At 39.0% G+C, this 22,640-nt stretch overlaps 1 long non-coding RNA gene across 1 annotated transcript; it reads left to right on the forward strand.

Moving 5' to 3' along the window:
• Positions 1–19,432: 19,432 nt before the first annotated feature.
• Positions 19,433–22,411, forward strand: LOC122726453. The gene is made up of 3 exons (XR_006352795.1): positions 19,433–19,553; positions 20,158–20,194; positions 22,332–22,411. It is a non-coding gene; the product is annotated as an uncharacterized LOC122726453 (long non-coding RNA).
• Positions 22,412–22,640: the final 229 nt, after the last annotated feature.

The raw sequence follows: 22,640 nt of genomic DNA on the forward strand, positions 1-22,640 counted from the left end.
CCCTCCACCACCATACAGATGCTTGGGCAGTTGCTAGCTAGTGTGCATTGGTAGAAGCCATACTCCTTAGACAATGGTATGTCTAGAAGGGAGCTGTCCAAATAAAACTTAGTCCATCACTGTCAAAAAGGAAGATGTGGACAAAGAGGTAGCAGGAGTCTATGATTTTTTGTATTTATTCATCTGTGCACATGTTATATTATGTTTGAGTAGGACTTAGGAAGACCTATTTTAAATCCTACCTCTTACATAATTTGTGTGACCAGAGGCAAGTTGCAAAATTTCTAAGCCTCAGTTTTCTCATCTGTAAAATGAGAAAATTGGACCCTTCAGTCTCTGAGATCCCATCTTGTTTTAAGAGTTTAGGATTCCTAACAAGTGGTTCCTTAGGAATGGGTTCTATTTTGTATTTGTTTTTCTCTCCCAAGAGCACAGTGTAGGCATTTAATAAATATTTGTTGAATTAATTGTAGTTGAAAAAGGTTATTATTCATTGATAATTCTCTTCTTCTAATCAGGACCTTTTCTCATGCCATACAAGTTATCTTTGAGAAACAATGCACTGGATAACATGCATAATTGTAGGATGAAATAAACCAAGCATCTCCTCCTGCTCGACTTGGGAAGGGTGGTAGTGCTTTTTCTCTGTCAATTGATCATCAAAGTTAATGAGTCAGAATCTGCATGTTTGGATCTGGGTAGCAGTATGCCAACATTGTGTTCCCTGGGAAAGCAAGAAGATTATTTCACTATTTCCATAGCAAAAGAGATCTAAGGGCCAGACCTCAAGCAGTCAAATTAGAAGGGGAAGTTTCAGCTAATGAAAATCTTACCGAAATAAAAGTGGTTTGCCCCTTCTCTAAAAATGAATGGGGGCAGCTAGGTGGCATGGTGGATAAAGCACTGGCCCCGGATTTAGGAGGACCTAAGTTCAAATCCGGCCTCAGACACTTGACACTTACTAGCTGTGTGACCCTAGGCAAGTCACTCAATCCTCATTGCCCCACAAATAAATAAATGAATGAATGAATGAATGAATGAATAAAATGAATGGGATGGGGGGAAGCAATCTCTCATTCTACAAGTATAACACCTGGAGGTAAAATAAGCTTCTTTGTGTCATCAGCCTTGGCTTTACAGTATAAAAGTGTAATAAAGCAGGTAAGAAATGAAAAGTTGGACAAAGTTAGAGTCTTCAACTGCACTGTATTTTAAATATGCCTTGTGTCTATTTCACAAAATATCAAAGTTGAAGGCAACTTCAGGCCATTTAATACATCTGATACCTGGACAAAGAATCATCTTGTTTATACCAATCTTTGTTTGGAAGAAATTCAAGGAAAGGGAAGCTACAACTTCCAAAGGCCAACCATTCCATTTTGGCATAGCTCTGAGCTTAAAATAAAAAAAATTCCCCTTATATAAAGCCTAAATTTTCAACTTTATAACTGTCATTTATTGCTCCTAGTTCCTAAGTCCATTCCCTATTAGACCAATCAGGAAAAATCTATTTTCTCTCCACTATGGCAGCCCTTCAAATACTTGAAGACAAATGTCATGTTTCCTTTTAAGCCTTCTCTTCTCCAAATTAAACATCCTCAGTTATTTCAACCATTGTTAAGAAGGCATGGACTCAAGACCTTTACCATTTTTTCCAGCTTTTCAATGATCTTTCCCAAATGTAATATCCAGAATTAAACAGTATAATGGGGTTTGGCACAAGCTCAGACAACCTAAAATGGAGTCACTCAAGTGGCAAATGATTTGGAGCTGCTCCAGGGAGATAAGAGAACTAGTGCATGAATGGACATTCTATATTGGCCTACCAGGGGGTTGGGAGCTGCCATTTTCCATTGGCTGCATAGCCAGAAGTCTCTGCATCTTTAAAACTACCTGATTGGATAAAATAGCTCTCTTTCCTGCATTCACATATAGAGGTAAGAGACATATTCATTCAAAACAGGTGATATGATATGGTAAGGGAATGAGGACAGATGAGGACTCACAAGGGCAGAATACAGAGGAAACTTCACCTCCCTATTCCTGGGAACTTTGCCTCTCATATTGCAGCTTAAGCTCTAATTAGCTTTCTTGGCTGTCATAGCACACTGTTGACTCTCACTCAGATTGCAAAATTCTAATGCCTCTGGGTCTTAATGACCTTGATTCATCAAGAAAAGATTGAAGTACAGTAAGTATACTCTTTTTTTTTTTTTTAAGGAGGAAGGATTGCCAGGCTTCAAATTGTGCTATAAAATGGCAGTCATCAAAAATATTTAATTTTTTAACAGTCATAAATAAGCAGATTACTGTAATACATTTAATCAGGGGTTTTTCATCCTTTTTCTTATCTGTGGACCTCTTTGGAAGTCTGGTGAAATGATTGAACCCCTTCTCAGCACAATGTTTTAAAATAATTAAAACAGATGCTAAATTTCATCTAGATGTAGTGAAAATAAAAACGTATTGTTTTTTTTTCCTTGTCAAGTTTAAAGACTTCTTGAAATCTGCCCAAAGACCTCAAGATTAAGAATTGGCGAATTAGATAAACAAATAGAATAAAGAGGTTGTTGTTTTTTTTTTAACACAAAACATAAAAATATGGTGAAAGGTTCCCCTTATTGACAAGAACTACTTGGAAAATTGGAAAGCAGTTTAACAGAAATTAGGTTTAGTCAATCACGTTATACCACTATAACATGAAAATGGCTACTCAGTGGTTTACAAAAGCCTATGTCATTTAAAAGAATTGAAGAGATCAAGAGAAGGTACCATTTATAACTTTGCATAGGGAAATAATTCCTTAATTAAAAATGTAATAGGGGCAATCACATCTGAAAAAAACATACAGTTCCAAATGCATAAAACTTAAAAGATGTTTTGGGACAAGTGAAATCAATAAAGATAGAGTAAGGAGAAACTGTAGGATAAAGAACTTTGCATGAGATACCTCTGATAAAAGACCGTTATATGAATATATAAAGAATTGACATAGCAGCAAGTGGCAATCCACAATAGATACAAATGAACAACTTTCACAAGAATTGCAAACTACAAATGATCATTTGAAAGCATACATGTGCCAAATCACTGATAGCAAGGGAAATACAAATAAAACCACTTCTGAAGTTTCACCTCATATCATGAAAATAAACAAAGATCACCAAAAACAACAACAAACAATATTGGATTGGACTATGAGAAGACAGGCATCCTAATAGATTTTTGTTGGAGATGTGAATTGGTCTAATTGGTCTGGATGTCAGCTTGCAAGAAAAATAATTAAATTGCCCATGACTTTTGACCCAGAAATTCTACTATAAGGATCATTCCCCAAAGGAATCAAAGACAGAAACAAAGGTCCAGTACATATCAAAATGTGTAGCAACACTCTGAGGTAACCAAGACCTGGAAATGAAGTAAGTGTTTCATAAATAGGGAATGTCTAACAAAATTATGGTATAAAAGTGTAATAAATCATAATTTGGTACAAAATGACAAATAAAGGGCATAAAGAGAAACAAAGGAAGATTTGCAAAACTAATGTAGAAAAAAATAAGAACAAAGAGAAGGATATACACAATAATACAACATAAATGAAAGGACCACACAAAGGAAGCTGGAATAAGTGAACATCTCCCTACACACACACACACACACACACACACACACACACACACACACACAAATGGTTTGGGGGAAGGTTAAAGAAGTGGGTTCGACATGGGCAGAATGCTCTGTATTTGTTAGATCAGGTCACTGGGTTTGGGTATTTATGCCTAATTATTTTGCTTTGTGAAAAGTAAGGGTTGTCTGGAAATAACTGTGGCATAAAAATCAAATGCAGGTGAATAAATTTTATTTTAAAAATTAAAAACAAAGTATGTAAATATTTAAGTAGTATGTGACAAACATTTTGAAATATGTAAGTAGTATGAAAAAGAGAAATATGTAAAAACATTTTAAAGCATTTTCATCCAAAAATGGTTGTAGTTTTTAAAAAAGTTGGTGTTGGGGGCAGCTCGGTGGCACAGTGGATAAAACACTTGCCCTGGATTTAGGAGGACCTGAATTCAAATTCAGCCTCAGACATTTGACACTTACTAGCTGTGTGACCCTGGGCAAGTCACTTGACTCTCATTGCCACGCAAAAAAAAAAAAAAAAAGTTGGTGTTGAGTGAAGGCAGCATACTTTGGTTATTTGAACAATTCAGTTATGTAAAACTATTTATATTCCCCAGCAATATCTTAGATAAAGAACTAAAAGGAACTTTATAGGTTATATAGTAATGTTAGTCAGTCAGTGAGTCAGTCAATCATGAGTAAAGATGCATATATTAAGTGCTTACTATCACCTCATTTTACAGATGAGAAAACAAGGTTAAAGAGATGAAGTGATTTGTAAAGGTCACAAGTCATAAGCAACATAGCCCAGAGGTTTACAAGTTCTTCCCTGTAGCTCAGAATCATGGCTAATGCCCAGGAGACTAAATGATGTTCTCCCTAAATATCAGCCACTTTAGTATCTGGATTGAATACTAATTGGAATACTGAATACTAATTGGCTCTGGATACTAATTGGAAATTTCACATTTTGTTTACCATTTTGATAGGATGAAGTTGACCAGCTGTCCTCACTTCTCTTCAGAAGCAGGTCTAGGTATGGAGTCATAGAGTTATCAATAGTATCTTAAAAGAGCACTGAATTTGGAATTAAGATCATATATATATTAGTGAGGCAATGGGGGTTAAGTGACTTGCCCAGGGTCACACAGCTAGTAAGTGTTAAGTGTCTGAGGCCAGATTTGAACTCAGGTACTCCTGACTCCAGGGCCGGTGCTCTATCCACTGTGCCACCTAGCTGCCCCAAGATCATCTATTTAGAGCTGGAAAGGCTTTCGAGATGAATTTGAAGCTAAAAAGGTGAGGTGACTTTCCCCAAATCACACAAGTGTAAAATTAGCTTCGAAGCTAATACGCTGGCTCCAAATCAATCAATTGATTACTCCATCAATCACACAATCCTCAAGGACTTATTAAGCATCTTCTACTTGTCAGATAATGTATTAATTTCTGGGGATACAAAGTACAAATGGAATAGTTCTTTCTTTTAAGGATCCTTTACGTTCTATCAGAGGAGACAAGATGGACATTCCATATAACACTACTTTGTGGCTTCTACATTTGAACTCAGGATGGCTCGCAGGAGAGAGGCATTTTTTGCCTTTGGGTTCCACAGGTAAATCTGTGGGTGACTATTCTCATATTTTTAGCTCACAAACCCCCTTTTATACTTCCCTAAGACAATCAGTAAGTATAGATGGTATAGTAAGAAATGCTGGTAGAAAACATTCTCCCCTAAAAGCCTGGATGGCATTCTTTAACAAATACACACAATATCCATGAGAAGTGTAGTTTCAATTTTGGAGCACAATGCAGTGATGGGAGATGGAAGAAGAATGGTTAAATTTTCAGTGTGAGTATTTGCACCTCAGAAATCTCTAAATACTAGAAATCAGGTTTAATTTTTTTTTCGTTTTGGTGATTTCTAGACATAAGAAAATAATGGATACAATGTTAATAATGCAGATTAAATTTAAAAGTTTGTCCAGTGTAGATTATTTTCTGGAAAGCCAGTTGTTAAATATTTACCAGAATACTCCTGGCATTGGTCGTTAAGATCCCTTCTAGATTTATATCCTGAAGGGGGACAAAAGGGAGGGATACCATTGGGGAGAGGGAGAGACAAGGGACAGAACAAAGAATAGGAAGGAAAAATAACCCCCAAACTATTATACACCATCCAATGTGATCTTGGTTGTTCAGCAGCAGCTTATGGCTGTAGACTGCCTGAAGACTTTGACTTCTGGGACAGAAGATATGAAGCTTAAGATATGACTCAGAAGTATGCATGTGATGAAAAACAGCTGGCCTAAAATCTGAATAGCAGAATTTTTTAAAAAGATTAAAAGTTTTGAAAAGTATCAATTTTCTCAATTATGTCCCCCTTCATGGTGGGGTTCTACCTTAACTGACAGGAACACATTTCGTATTGAATCAATGAATCAACCAAATGTGTAAACTAGATGTGAAAGACTTCTTTCTATTGATTCAAATGAAGACATTGGCTAGTTTAGGAAGCAGCTCCAGTCAAGAATTATATAGGGAATTGCTTGAGAAGTTTCTATATTCTCCTAAATGGATAGGGTACTGGACCTGAAATCAGGAAGACCTAATTTGAAATTCTGCCTCACCTATTTTAAAATTGTATGACGTCGGGCAAGTCACTTAACCTCTGTCTGCTTCAGTTTTCTCAACTCTGAAATGGAGATGGTTGTGGCACCTAGCTGCCAGGGTTGTTGTGAGGATCAATTAAGACAATATTTGTATAGAGCTTAGTACCCACCTAGGCACATAGTATACCTGGCACATAAATATTTGTCCCCTTCCTTTCTTCCTTCTTCCTCTTGATCAGAGGGAGCTTCATGAACTTCCTGATTCCTTATATAATCCTTATTTTTAATGAGCATCATTACAGGGCCAACATCCTGTCTCTACTGCTTTGTTGTTATTGTTCAGTCTGATTGTTGTGAATCCATTTGGGGGTTTTCTTGTTAAAGATATTGGAGTGGTTTGCTCTTTCCTTCTCAAGCTCATTTTATAGATGAGGAAACTAAAGCAAACAGAGTAAGTTCACACAGATGATGTCTGGGTTTGAACCCAGGCCTTCCTTACTTCAGGCCCGGCCCCCTATCCACTGTGCCACCTGGCTGCCCTCTCTACCTCTTTACCTTCTGCCAGAGCAAAAGATCTTGTGGAAAGGGCCCTAATCAGTAGCAGAGAGGATCTGAATCTAGATTTTCCAACTAGAACCAGTGCTCATTTCAAGATAATGTATTGTTACATGAAGTGTTCAACTTCTGGTAGTGAAGATGACTGAGCAGAACATGGTGGTAGGCCAGCCACTAACTGAGGTAGATGGAAAACTGAGTCAGCTCTCTGAGTAATCTCATCCCCCAAACCACTCCGACCTTAGGTAGCCAGATACTTTGGGCCAAATTGCATGATTTCCCTACAGTTTCCAGAAAATCACTTTTCTCCCCTTCACAATCGTTATGTATTTGGCTCAAAGCTTCTTGTCTTACTATTTACCATCCTATCCTGATGACATACCCCAAGATCTACCGTCCAACCCAGACTTCCAAATTCTATAAGAATTAAAGGAGAGCTAATTCTTTTACCCTCCTCCCCTCTCACTGATTCCCAGACAACCCCTCACTTATTTCAGTTTTCCTAACTGTAAAGTGAGGCTGATGAGCTTTAAATACTGCGCCTGAATGTCATGTGGATTAGCTCATTAGTGATCAAGAAGGGCTCTGTAAATGTTAAGCATTTGCAAGACATGATTTTCCATTTTCAAAATTGCAAGTGAAACATGGGAAATTGATAAATTATGCAAATAATTGACCTGTTTGCATGCAATTCCCCCCCACCACCACCACCACCATTCTCTGGCAGGCAGAATCCAATCTGTGGGAGGAAACAGAATGGTGCCCTTTATGAATAAGTTTTCCTGATCACCCAATGTGAAAAATGAAATAACATTTCATTCCTGGAGAAATCAGCCATGTGGTATTCCTTAAGGCCCACTGCATGTCTGGGGAAAAAAAAACCAACCTGATATTATTTTCAGTTTTGGAGAAGCAAATTCAATAGCAGTAGTAGTATAAGTTTAAAATCTAGGGCCTCAAAGGGAAAAAAGTCTATGAGGTCTTGCTTTTCTTTTTGCTTAATGCAAAACAAATAGATCTCTAGTGGCTGTTCTTTCTGGTCCCATTCAGCAATGGGTAGAAATTGCAGAACATATGTAGGATTCACACGAGGAAAAACTTCTCAACAAATAGTAGCCTGTGGGTGGCTAGGTGGCGCAGTGGATAGAGCACCAGCCCTGGAGTCAGGAATACCTGAGTTCAAATCCGGCCTCAGACACTTAACACTTACCAGCTGTGTGACCCTGGGCAAGTCACTTAACCCCAATTGCCTCACTAAAAAAGAAAAAACAAACAAATAGTAGCCCAAAGTGGGACAATTTGATGGTGGAAATGGTAAGTTCCTTATTATTAGAGATATTCAAGGGAAGACAGGATGGTTACATGTCAGGCTTCTAATAGAGGTGACTCATATATAGTCATATGTTGGATTAGATTGTATCTTCTGGTCCTTAATTCAGTGATTTTATGAATATTTGAGCGCTACCATAGCCAACCTATCCAAGGATAACTTGGGTAATATTTGGGACAGCTAGGTGGTGGAGTGGATAGAGCACTGGCCCTGAAGTTCGGAGGACCTGAGTTTAAATCTCACCTCAGACGCTTACAAGCTGTATGACCCTGGACAAGTCACTTAACCCCAATTCCCTGAAACATCTGGGCCCATCTCCAGTCACCCTTATGTATATCTTGCCACTGGACCCACATGACTCTGGAGGAGGGAGTGAGGTTGGTGACCTTGTACAACCCTGCCTCATTTAAATCCAGTTCACTGCAAATCATGAGATCACCCCAATGTTATGGTCCTGTTTAAGAACAAAGGACAAGGGGGCAGCTAGGTGGCACAGTGAGTGGACAAAGCACCAACCCTGGATTCAGGAGGACCTGAGTTCAAACCTAGCCTCAGACACTTGACACTTACTAGCTGTTGCCCTGCCAAAAAAAAAAAAAAAAAAGAACAAAGGACAAACAACAACATAACATCCAGGGCAATATTTATACTAAAGAATGGAAGATTTTCTTTCCTTTGAATTCTGAGGTTCTAAGTATATGGTAGTGGTCTTTTGTTCTTGCCCTGCCTAGTAGAATGTATAGTATGATGGAAAAACCAATCACTATGGAGTCCAAATATCTATTGCTTACTACTTATGTGACGTTGGATAAGTCACTTAATCTATCTAGACTTCAGGTTTTTTTATTTATAAATAAGGAAGTTAGACCACGTGGCCTATAAGGTCCCTTCTAACTCAAAGTCTATGATCCTATGATGTCTTAAATGTGGAAACCCAAAACAAATAGCTCACCAGAAGTATTTTCTTTGGCATTGTGTTCAAACCATTCCTGAGCCTTGGCCTAGGACCAAGCTAGCAATCCTAAGCATGTCCAGGAAATTTAGAGATATGTCCTTTCCATCTCTAATATTCTATCATACTTAAATTAAGAATTTATGAAAGTGTAAATTAGTGAATTTATTCAGGAAGGGAGGTAGAAGGTGAGCCAAGTAAACTGCTTCACTTGCCTTTGTAAGGCAACCCTGTCCTCCCAATGAAAGTATATCTGAAAGCGTCCTCTTGGATCTGTGATCTGTAGAATAAGCAAATGATTTGGCTTTGATCACCAATAGTGTGTAGCAAAAAACCTGACAACTGTTATTCTGGAATCTAACATTGAGATTTGTTTGGTGTTCTTATGCTGTCTAGATCATGAAATGCTTTTTCATCCTACTGGCATTAAGGATGAAGATCATTGGTCCCAATAGAGTCATGGGTTAGAAACCAGAAAAAAAAGAAATCATCTGGAATTGGCTACTAGAAGATACATCTCAATATGTCTTCAATACTTCTGACATCCAAAACATGCCTGCTTCTGACCTGCCACCAGATTTTTGAGGCCTTGTTTGCAACTGACATCTCAACTATCCTAACTGTTGAACCTCAAGATTTTTGAGTTTCTCCAAGAGCTGGGTGAGAGATAGAACACTGTAGTGGGCATCAGGAAGAGGGCTCCAGAGGTGTGTACCTCTGAGCAAATCATTTAGCTTTTCTGTGCATGGTTCCCTCTTCTGTAAAATGAAATGGTTGGATTTGATGATCTCCAAGGTCTCTTCTTGCTTTAAATCTATGATCCAATGATACGGGTTTGTCTCCACTCCCTCCCCCATCCTAATTACTTTGATGAGTTTAGAGAGTAGTGGTCTTTGTAATTTTGATGGTATCCTATGGAGGCTATAGATATGCCCATTGGCATCAGTAGGCAAATCCATACCTCATGGAGAATAAATGGTTGAGTCTCAGTGATTGGGGATGAATTAAACTTTTGGGTCAGACAGAGCCATTTTTTTGTGTGCTGGGAGTGGGGCTTTCCAGGTGGATGAAAGACCAACTAAGTCCTTTTTGGTTCATTTGCTTTCCCCCCTTTTTGGAAGAAGGACAAGGAAGCAGCAGTTAGAAGAGCAGACCTGGGTCACTGGTTCCTCCCCTGCCCAGGAATCATGGCTGCCTTGGAGCAGAAGCACATGGGACTTGTGTACAGTCTTTCATGCAAGACGCAAGAGGAGAGCTGCTGGATCCCAAGCTTATGAAATCAGATTTCTAAGAAAGGAAGAGAATTTTCATGAGTGACTCTGATCTCAGGATCGCTGCTTCAGCAACCTCAAGAGTTCTGGAATCCAGCTGCCCACCAATAAAGAGGGAGGTTTCCTGTGCAGTCTCAAAGAGGACTTCCTAGCAACTGCAAAGTTTAAAAGTTCTGAAATAGATCTTTCCTCCTGTAGGAAGTAGAGAATTAAATATATGACACTGAAGCTAAAGGATCAACAAGGGAATAAAGCCATGATACAAAGGATCAAAAGATGTGGATTTTGCTTTCCACTATTGCTTGAATATTTTAGATGGTACAGTCCAATGGGAAGCAATTTGCTTCTCTAATTTAAAATTCATTTTCCTTCTAAGATGGGGGAGAGACTGGGTCCTCAGAGGAATATATGGGTCTGGATAAAAGAAAGATGCCACAATATTGGGGGTTTGCCTCTGCACTTTCACTAACATAGTTTTCCTTCCAAGGGAGTCCAAAACAGAATATGAGTGGCATAAGTCTGAAAGACTGAATTGTCCCCAGGGGTAGAGGGAGGGAAGAAGTTAGAACACACTAAGGAAAGAAATGGAGCCTTTTTGACTGTGAGCTACTACAATTCCATTGTGTGTTTTTTTCCTTCATTTTCTATGCAGTGAAATAAAAATTGTTCTGTACCTAAATACAGTATTGCCTCAAGTGCTTATTTTGGTATCTGGGTAACCTTTTATTCTTATATGTGGAGACCTGGAAATGAGACATATTTTAGTTATGTTATAAGATTTCTCAAAGGAAGTAGAGGCAAAACACAAAACCAACAAGATTGGACTTGGTCTGTTTAAGAAACAACAACAACAACAAAAACAGTGTTAAGGATACTATGCCACAAGTTAGAGATGGATTAATTTCAATGAATTAATTAAACATGTAGTTGTTCTGTAACAAACCAGAACCAGGTCACATCCCAAAGGCTTGGACTACACTTAGGTGATTTTTAAAAAATGTCACTCAAATGTCACTTAAGTGCAAGGATTAAGCTCAGACTTGGTGCAACATAACTGTCTAGACAAAGAACCTCTGAATCCTATAAAGTAGGTGACATTAAGGATCTAATACACTTTATGTTAGTAAGTTTTTATGGAAAGTCTACTAACTGCAAACCACTGAACTAGGCACTGTGGGATAGTAGTGTCAAACTCACCCAGAATCAAGAACCACTAGTCTGTACATAACGATCCCTGTGGACTGAATATTGACTTAGTTTTAAAATATAACATTATCTGTTACATTCTATTTTTATTCTGTTATATTTGTCATTTAATTTTAATATAATACAATTTGTTTAATTTTGTTAAATATTTTCCAATTACGTTTTTATCTGGCTTGTTCCATGCTCAGAGTGTTGTGGGCTGCAGCCAGGTTTGATACTTCAGCAGCAGCAGCAAAAGACCCAACTCCTGCTATGAAAGAGGCTCATAGGGTAAGTGTTTAGGAGGTGTGTGGTTCATTTGCTAATGCAGTCTGTTCCTTTCCCTTCCTCTTGCTGACTGATTATCATCTGTCCTTACCTCTGTCATATTCTTGCTGATAATCCTGCCATTATGTACACATTCACTCCATTAAAGACACTTTGATACAGTGGAAGGAGAATTGGATTTGAAGCCAGAAGACTTAAGATCTAACCCTGGTCCTTCCACATTCTAGCTGTGTCATCTCTAGGTCTCAATTTCACCCATAAAATGAAGGAGTTGGGCTAGGTGATTTCTAAGACACTTTCCTGCTCTCAAATTTTAGGAATCTACTTCTACACAAGCAGAGCAGTCAAGATGGTCTGATCAATTGGCCTTTTGCAAGACCAGCCTCCTGAGGAAAAGAGGGAGGCAGTCTTTGTAAGTGAATAGAGAAAACTTCATGACTCTGCCTGGTTCCCAGGACCTGACCCTTTCCCATATAGGACAATCTTCTTAGATAGTTCAGTGGTCCCTTCATAGCGTCTCTTACTTATCTGCAATATAAAGCCTTGAACACATATAAGATGGCAGTGTCCAGTTTGATACAAGGTGGAATAGAAAATGAAGTGATGTTCCCATCTATAAAACAGATGGTGTGCTTCACCTTTTCCTGAAAGGGCTATAAATTCTGGTTATTGGTTATTTTCAGCCTTGAGAACTTTGAAGAAAAACAGAGAAATAAAGAACAGTGTGTTCAGTTAAAAGAATACTGGATTTGGAGGCAAAAGTCTTGGATTTAAATCCTTCCTCTGATGCTCATGAAAATCGTGATCCTGGCCATATCACTCCAGCTCCAAGGGCCTCAGTTTTCTCATTCATAAAATGAGGGGTTTGGGTTAAAGAGCCTCTAAGGTCCCATCCAACTCTAGAGCTATAATCCTATGTATTCATTTGATCCTTTTATTCTTTGGAGGAGCATGAAGTGCCCAGATGTGCACAAAACCTGGAAGGAACAAGCAAATTTTGCACCAATTGACATATCAATTGATTGCTTCTTCCAGTGTTAACAAACAGTGAACTAACCAAAGAGGGAAACTAATGCATTGTTACTTTTTTTGGGGGGGGGGTAAGGCAATTGCCCAGGGTCACACAGCTAGTAAGTGTCAAATGTCTGAGGCCAGATTTGAACTCAGGTCCTCCTGAATCCAGGGCCGGTGCTTTATCCACTGCACCACCTAGCTGCCCCTATTGTCACCTTTTAAAAAGGGGTCTGTGCCTTTGCACAGACTCTCCTCCTTAGCCTGGAATACACCACCCCCCTTCACCTCTGAGAATTTCAAAACCCCTTCCAAACTCAGCCCGTGTGCCAACTCCTACATATACAATGTCTTTTGTGATCCCATAATTACTAATGTCCATCCTCCCTAAAAATTACTTTGAATTTACTTAATTTTTTTGCAGGGCAATGAGGGTTAAGTGACTTGACCAGGGTCACACAGCTAGTAAGTGTCAAGTGTCTGAGACCGAATTTGAACTCAGGTCCTCCTGAATCCAGGGCTGGTGCTTTATCCACTGCACCACCTAGCTGCCCCCAAATTTACTTCATTCTTAATGGATCTATCAACCTATCTATCTATCTATCTATCTATCTATCTATCTATCTATCTATCTATCTATCTATCTATACCCATCCACCTATCTATCTATCTCTACCCATGCACCCACCCATCTATCTATCCATCTATCTATCTACTTATCTACCTATCAATCAATCTATCCATCATCTGTTTTTCTGTCTATCTACTTATCTACCTATAAATCAATCTATCCATCATGTGTCTTTCTTTCTATCTACCTATCTCTACCCATCCACTCACCCATCTATCTATCTATCTACTTATCTGCCTATCAATCAATCTATCTATCCTGTCCTATCCTATCCTATCATCCATCCATCCATCTGTCCATCCATCTACCTACCTACAAATCTATCTTATCAATTTATTTTATGTATACATCCTGTCCATCACCCTCTAAAAGAATATAAATTCTTTGAGGACAAAGATTGTTTCATTTTTCATTCTGAATTTTTGGCTCTAACAAAGTACGTCACCCATGGAAAGAATTTATTGAATGGTTGTAGAAAGAATAGACAGATACATGAATGAACTGATGGATGGATGGATGTGTGGGTAGATAGATAGATAGATAGACTGATTAATTAATAGATTGAAGAGAAGAAAGGAGATGGATCGCACTGTTTCCAGTCTCTCAGTTTTCCCAACAAGAGAAAGGCAGCTAAGCAGAATCCAAGCAGATATCTGTTTCCCCATGATCACTGCTGGCTCTTCTGGCTTCCTCCCTGTACAAAGTAGTTTGCCTGCAATGGGTAAATCTTTTAAGAGATACAAAATGAAATTTTAGCTCCTCCACCATAAATAGCTGATATACAGAGACTGCTTTTTCTTTCCTTGTCTATTTAGCAAATAAACCCCAATTCATACTTCCATTACTTCCAACAACAGCATAGCAGGCCAAACTACTTCATGATAATTTTGAAATAAAAAAAAATCACTCTTCATTTAAATGGAGCACATCTACAATTTTTAAAAATAAAATATTTTCTGGTGTTAATTCCATTCACCTGTTTTCTATGTGTCATTTTTAACCTGCAGGTTGCATTTGTAAAGGGCTCCGAGTCTTGCTTGAAAACTGGGGATGAGGAACCCTCTGGTTTAGGACTTTATTAGCATGGTCCCCCACAGACATATAATCTCACCTCTATGATTATAAAAGAATGATTCTCCAAGATATCTAAATAGAGAACATTTAACCAGACATCACTTTAGTGATATTTCATCAAAGACAGCATTATGGAAGACTATGGAGAGCACAGTTTAAGTTGAGCCCTAAATTCAAATCCCAGGATGAGAAGAGAGGGTAGGGTATTTCTGGTGGATGAAAGAGCATGAAGTAGATGGTTTGGCGGAGAGAATCCCAGACCAAGAGGGAATATGAACTTTAATCTAACCTTGGGCACTTGGCAACTACGTGAAGACATGTGTGTTAGTCAAGCCCTGGATTTTATGTGTTACCTGATTCCTCTCCAAAGCTCTAGCATCAGCTCAGCCATTCATGCAGTCACACAGGGTCAATGTTTCCAATAGTACTGTAGGCTGATTTCCTAGGACTCCAGGAAATCATCCTTGCTATTTTAAATTCTGCTAATTATGTTAATGGAAGCTCGGTGGCACAGTGGAAGAGGACCTGAGTTCAAATACAGACACAGACACTTACTAGCTGTGCAGCCCTGGGCAAGTCACTTAACGCTGTTTCCTCAGTTTCCTAATCAGTAAAATAAGCTGCAGAAGTAAATGTCAAGCCACTCCAGTAACTTTGCCAAGAAAACCCCAAATGGGATCACGGAGAGTTTGACATAACTGAAATGACTTGACAACAAAGACTGTATTTATACTATATGGTTAGAGGTTTCAGGCTTGCCCTGGGTGATTTTGCAAGGGACTGCAAAATTTTTCAGCCCAGGTGAGAAATGTTACCAGACTCCCAACCAAGTAGGGGATAGGCAGCCTATTGCTGCATGCTGCCTACACAATTTAGTTTCATATTGGTGAAAAAAATGCTGTTATGACCCTACATGATTGTATGAGACTCAGAGTTGGCTCAAGAACTTTGGAGAATAGTTGGATTAATGAAGAATACAGGCATACATTATGCCCCCTTAACTCCTGGGTTGACTATGGACACAGTCACTCAAACAATAGGGTATATGAGTTCTACCTCGCTGCTATCTGCTAGATCTACATTTTATCTTGTTTGGGTGAGTGAAGTCACATAAATTCTCAGCTTCCAGAAAGTCAGCCCTGTCCAGACATGGACCCACCTGCAGATTACTTACAGATGTCAGGATGTGTAGTTTCTATGCAAATACATAGTCTTGAATAGGTCTGATCAAGGTTAAGGGATTAGTAAAACTTCTTCACAGTCAAGGGTTGAATTTATAGACATATGTGCATGACTGGGCAGCTTTCCCTTCTTCCCTGTTGATAGAGCAACATTAATGGTAGGTATAGGAGGAGGGCAAAACACCAGTCCTGCAGCAGTTAGCAAACCAAAAGTACTATGAGTACAGCCACATTTGAACTCTCCATGATGGAGCATGGTTATGCTTTATTCACAGCCAACAGTTTGGATTCTGAATCACCAGCAGATTCCTTTGATTTTGAGCTCAACACACTCCCTTATTTTAGCCCCTTGGATCTTGGCAGCTCCCAAACACTTAGGTAACTGACCCTGATAAGCTTTTGGGTTATGTCTACTCTTCTATCAAAGTCACTCCCTGCCTTAGGTGAATATCACCTGCTCTCTCCACCCTCTTTTCTTGTGGGAAGTTTTAATAATTACTGGTATTAACTGGCCCTTTTGGGTGGTATAAATTACTGCCTGATACTGCCTGAGTTTCCTCAACTGCATCTCACCTGCCTCACGAGGTTGTTCTGAGGGTCCGATGAGATACTAATTGTAAAGCACCATCTCCTCTCCCTCCCCCACCCTCATGTACACCATAGTCAGATACAACTTGTAGCTACAATGACAGATCTGCTTTGCCACCATTGATAAAAGGTCAGGGAGGCTCCTGCTCACTTTCCATCGCTGGACTGCCTTGGCCTCATCAGCCCTGCTGCCACAGCCCATATTTGTTTATTCATATTATATTTGTTTCATTTAGTCATATCCTATTTTTTATTGATATCACCCCTCAAGGGTGAATGAACTGCCCAGGTGTCACGAATGGACCCAAAGTTGGACTAGAGAGCATGGACACTCCAGAGATCTTGGGCTGCCTCAAAAAAATGCTGACTCGCACTTTAGTCTGGTCCAATCACCCAGGATGCCAAGCCCTTATGGGTCCCAAGGGGGAAATTTTGCACATTACACACCCTAAGCTTAACCAGCTTCTCCTTCCTTATAATATTAGGTGTTGGTTGGCTGATGAAGCAAAATCTAGCTATTGTATGGAATTCTCTGAGACACATAGTTTACCACAGTTATATGCCACTTCCTACCATAATCCCAGTCAGTTCCCATCCCAGAAATCCCACTCCAGTACCAGAAATATCTCAATATATTAAGAAGACTAGAGGTTGAGAAATTGGATCAAATGCTCTCTGAAATTCCTTTCAGCTCTACATCTATGATTCAAAGTTGTTGTTTGACCTCATCCTAAATGACCAGATATATCTGTTGGTCAGGAGAGAGATGGTAGCCTTATGAGAGTTCTTGGTAGAAAAAAAAGGAGAGGGGGGTAGAAAGCACAAAAATCAAGTAACTTCATCAATCAACAGGTATTTATTATATTTCTACTGAGCTAATCACTGTATTAGATACTTAGAATACAACTACAACAGGGAAACAATTCTTTTCCTTTAAAGAATTTCCATAGTCCCTGGAAGAGAGACATATCTTTACAGATAAATGAATATAGGACATATATAAAATAAACACAAAGCGATTTCAAGGAGAATCACTAACAACTGGGAAAATTAGTAAAAAGCTTCTAGAAGGTAGTGGGTTAAATGGAGCTAGGAGTTCCAAGAGGTAAAGGGGAGGAGGGAGACTATGAGAGTTTGTGCAAAGGCAAAAAATTGTGAGATGGAATGTTGCATTGGATTGGGGTAGGTTAGTGGGAATGAAGTGTCAAAGGTTCATAGATCAAGAACCAAATGAAACCTCACACAATGGCTTAGAGTTAGAGTTGGAAAGAACCTTATATACTCCCCATATTTTGCAAATGGGGAGAAGAGGCCCATGGACTTTGAGATGCCCATGGGACATCCAGGTGGCCATATCCTGCAGCCAGTTCACTTAGCTCTATCTCTGTGTCAACCTCTCTGGCTGGATCTAGTGCTATATATTGAATAAAATGATCAACCATGATTCCAGAGAAATGATGAAAAATGTTGCCTAGCTCATGACAGAGAGATGATGGATGAATATGCAGCATAAGCAAACATTTGGATGTGGCTAATGCAGGAATTAGTTTTGCTTGACTATGTTTCTGAGAGGGAAGAAGGAAGGAAACAAGCATTATTAAGCACCTAATATGTGCCAGTGTATTTACATGTGATTCTCACAACAGCCCTGTGACGTAGGGGTTTTTCTTCTTTCTTTTTTCTTTCCTCTCTTCTTCCCCTTTCTTCTTTCCTCTATCTCTTCCTTTTCCTTCCTTCCCTTTTCTTCCTGCCTCCCTTCCTTCTGTCTATTCCTACCTACCTACCACCTTCTTTCACTCTTTTCCTTCCTCCCTTCTTTCCTTCCTCTCTTTCTCCCTTCCTTCTTCCCTCCCTTCCTCCCTCTCTCCCTTCCTTCCTTCCTTCCTTCCTTCCTTCCTTCCTTCCTTCCTTCCTTCCTTCCTTCCTTCCTTCCTTCCTTCCTTCCTTCCTTCCTTCCTTCCTTCCTTCCTTCTTTCCTTCCATTTTTTACTGCAGGGGGAAGAAATTGGGTACAATTCTTTAAAAAATCCTTAAAAACTGAAAAACAAAATGTCTTTTTTAAAAAAATCTTTTAGCACAGTTAATTATACTTATGCCATAATTATACACCTTGAATGCCCTCTGTCAAAGATCTTTTGAAATATTGGGGCATATGTATTTAATATATCACTAATTAGAAAACATATGTATATTTTAACAGGGATTTACTGTGCCTTAACCAAAAGGAGAAAGCAATGTTTAGAATTTCATGGACTTTGGCCAACACTGGGAGGATATTATTTGGGTGTACTCTGCAGGCTTTTCCCCTACAAGTGGCTCCCTGTTCTGCTGCCTCGTGTCACATGTAATCTATGCTGCTGACTCGATTTAGTTCTTCTCAGTCTCCCCCTCACAGAGAAAGTGATCTGGAAACATGCTGACTGTACCTGACCCACCTCATTCCCATCTAATCTGTTCTATCCAACAAGATAAAATTATTATAAACAGCCCCAAACATCTGGGAAAGCTTTCAGAGGAACAAGGGTCTCATAAACATCAGGAATTGGTGGAATAAATCAAGGTGAGACAAAGAAATAGCCTTCAGAGGCACCAAGGAAAGTTTCAATTTCTTTGTTTTTTACCATTAGTTTGAAAATGGCTTGAATCGGCTTAAAAGCTAGTCTCACGTTCCTCCTTAAATTTTTGGGACACTTTGGGGGCTGAGTAGAAATCACTCTTCTGGAGACTCGCCCAGCCCCGCTCTTGGGTTTCTTCCCCTGGATTCCAGCCATGGTACAGACATCAGCTACTGCCAACATGCACTCAGATGAAGAACATGGAAAATGCAGCTCATATTAGAATGCAGCAACATTTTCTAGGGTGGTTCAGCCAGACAGGGTCCTTGCTTTGAACAGTTTTTCAGTAAAGACAGCTTGTTGTTGTTACTGTTGGTCTATTTGTTTTCCTCTTAGGCCTAATCCTATTGGCAGAACTCGAGGAATTTCCAAGGCTATGATGAAGAACCACTGATTGGAGGAGGGAATTTTGACCATTATTAAGAGCCCAGTCCCCTCCTTTCTTATGTGGCAGTTCCCATTCCTGGGGGGAAAGAGGCGGGGTTAGGAGTTTCCATGTATTTGGTGAGTTAACTGTTCCCAATGAAAGGTGAAGCCTTTTACCCTTCACTGCTATCTGAAGCCTACCAGTCCCCCTGAGACCAAGAGGCAGCCTTTGGCCGCATCAGCCCTGAAACAAGCTCAGGGAGCCCCAAGGTATGGTACTACTACTGGGGAATGCCCCTTTTGGGACTGATAAGGAAACTCTAAAATGGCAAGTGCTTATCACCTCATCAGACAGATGCAAATATTAGGCATAAGTGTGACAGCAGCAGCAGGGTAATGACATTGATAAGGAAGCTAGCACACTGATAACACTCAAGTATAGTACTTAAATACAGATTGACAGGACTTAAGACGTCAGCAAGGCCTACCTCCCTGGGTGCTCTTTCTGAACTTGAAGCCAGAAGTGAATTTTCAGATCAAATCAGAGTCCTCTGAAAAAGCTGGGAAGAATCCTTCTGACCAACTTTCCCACAACGTGTGAATGAGTAAATGAATGGGAAAGCATTTACCAACCATCTGCTCTGCGACAGGTGCTGTGGTAGGCACTGGGGATACACAACCCAAAATTAGACAATCCCTGCCCTCAAGGAGCCTAAATTCTATTGGAGGGAGGCAACGCATGGAGAGGAGTGGTGTCTAGGGAAGGGAGTTTGGGTCCTGGGAGTCACAGAGATGGTCAGTGTAGTCATTGGGTAATCAATGTTTATACCTTGTATGATACCATTGGAGGTATTGATTTGATTTCTGTTTCCAGAACAAGAAGAGGAAAGTGTGTTGGGCTGGAGCTAGAGGTATGTGGCCTTTGGCAGGGCAGATGGCACAAAATGCCTAAGGAGGCTCAGGTTTCCTGGCATATAGCTAGATAATGACAAAGTATAGTCTGGGACCAGCTGGATAGAGTGGGTGAGGTGAACTTGTATCTACTCACCTGCCAGGTCAGTGAGTTTGTAATTTAATTAAGATACGTTTTTCCCTTTTTTCTTTTTGAGACCATCTAGCCATTCTTCTGAATTCTACTTTTTTGGTTGTATTTCATTTATCAAATAGTTATTAAATACCTATTATGTTTTAGGTTCTGTGTTAGGGACTGAGGATACAAAGACAAATTCAATAATTGCTGGCCTCAAGGGGTTTACATGTTAATTTTTGTGTCAGTTTCCTTATCTGTAAAATGGGGGAAATAATGGTGCCTACCATTATTGTTGTGAGGGTCAAAATAGTTAAGGTGTGTAAAGTATTTTGTAAACCTTAAAGGTAATATATACAAATTTATTATGATGATTATTATTATCTTTGTGGTATTATATATCATTATATATTTATTATGTTTTAGCAAGTCATATTAATGATGTCATGTCATGTTTGTTGTTGTGTTTGTTACATTATGTTATATTGCATTACATTTTGTGTAGTGTTGTCTTGTATCATATATTTTATTATATTATACTGCTTTGTTACTTATGTGACATCACATATTATCATATATTATATCATCATATATCATGTGGTGTCATGTCACATCTTGCTATGTTGTATTTGTTACATTATGTTACATCACATTATATTTTGTGTAGTGTTGTCTTATAATATATATTTTATTATATTATATTGTTTTGTTACTTATGTGACATCACATATCATCATATATTATAACATCACATAGCATGTGGTATCATGTCATAGCATGCCATGTTGTGTTTGCTACATCATGTAACATGGCATTACATCATGCCACAATAGGTCATATTATATCATATCATACCATGTTATATTATTGTTGTTAACAATAAGGGCTGCATTAGCATTTTTCTAATGAGTGTTGAATATCCCAATTTAATAAAAAATTGTTAAACATCTAAAAAAACCAATAAGAGCTATTGCATGTACACAGATAAATGACTGCAACTACATATAATTTTGTAAACATAGTAAAGGTAACTGGTCTGATGAAGGGAGTTACTTCATTTTTTTTTTTTAATGAGTGACTTTTGTGCTTGAACTTTTGCACTCCCATGTTTCAGTTTTAAGAAGGCCACGTGAACAAGAAGGAACTAGGCCTAAACCTCAGGGACTTTTGCAAACTCTCCCCTACTGGGGAAAAACCAGGGATGTCCTAGAAAGGTTAGTTTTGAAAAAGATAAAATGTTGAGTATTTTTAAAAGTCGTTTCATTTCCTATTTCTCATTGCTCCACGCTGCTTAACATTTCCCAGAATTTGGGGTATTCTTCCTATTGATTTATGTGTGCGATTGCTATAGCAAATGCTCCTTCCCTCCCTCCCCGCAAGATATTGTGAATTCATTAATTGGAAGGTCTGGGAGTTTTGTTCTGTTTGTTTTTAATCCCTGACTCCCAGAACATTGCCTTGCTTAAGAAACATTTCTTGAATGGAACTGAAGGATTTGTGAGAAGAGAGGAAAAACAGAATGATTTGTGTTCGCAAAATACTTTGGTTTAAAAACAAGTTATCATTTAGCAAAAAAAAAAAAAAAAGATATCATTTAGCACTCGTGTACAGTTGAAACTGTACTTGCCATTCAGTTGTTTCCAAAAATCTTCAGCTGCCCCCACAACACCCTTAGAGTCTGCAGCTCAGGGGTGGGGACATCTTACAGGCCTCTAGCAAAGGCTTGAAACAATAAAAACTCCAAAACTTTTAGAGCAATTCTTATTAGAGTACAGACCTTAGTTTCAAAGGCACATAAACACTCAATGCCAACAACAGGGCTGCTATGCCACCTGGCCCATGTAGGTCTTAAATTAACAATAACAAACAAAAAAAAGATAAATAAAATATAAGAGAACAGCCTTGGGCATCTGTGGTTTTCACTGTTATTTTATAGGTTTGGATTTTGTAAGGCCAATGCCTGAGAGGCTGTTTATTTCCTCTGAAATCAATAAAATGTTTTTTTTTTTTTTTTCCCAAAGCATGGAATAAAAAAGGCTGGCCTATGAAATCTGGAAGAAGTCAGAGCAAGAAGCAGGCCCTTGAGGAAATTCCTTATTGCTTAGCATGCAGCAGATTCTGCTCCTTTGGAAAGGCAGAGTGCTTTAGCCTAGAGTTTCTGCTATGACAATCATCAACTCTATGGTATCTGATTTCTTATTCCTTCAGCCTAATCCAGGAAGGATGATTCAAAGTCCTGCATTGCAGGTAAATGGTTTGGTAGAAAGCAGATTTAAATAACATAACCTCGAAAAAGCCCTTTCCAAGCTTTGGCCCTGGCTGGCCAATCC

Source organism: Dromiciops gliroides, chromosome 4 (genome assembly GCF_019393635.1).
Source record: "Dromiciops gliroides isolate mDroGli1 chromosome 4, mDroGli1.pri, whole genome shotgun sequence".
Taxonomy (NCBI): Eukaryota; Metazoa; Chordata; class Mammalia; order Microbiotheria; family Microbiotheriidae; genus Dromiciops; species Dromiciops gliroides.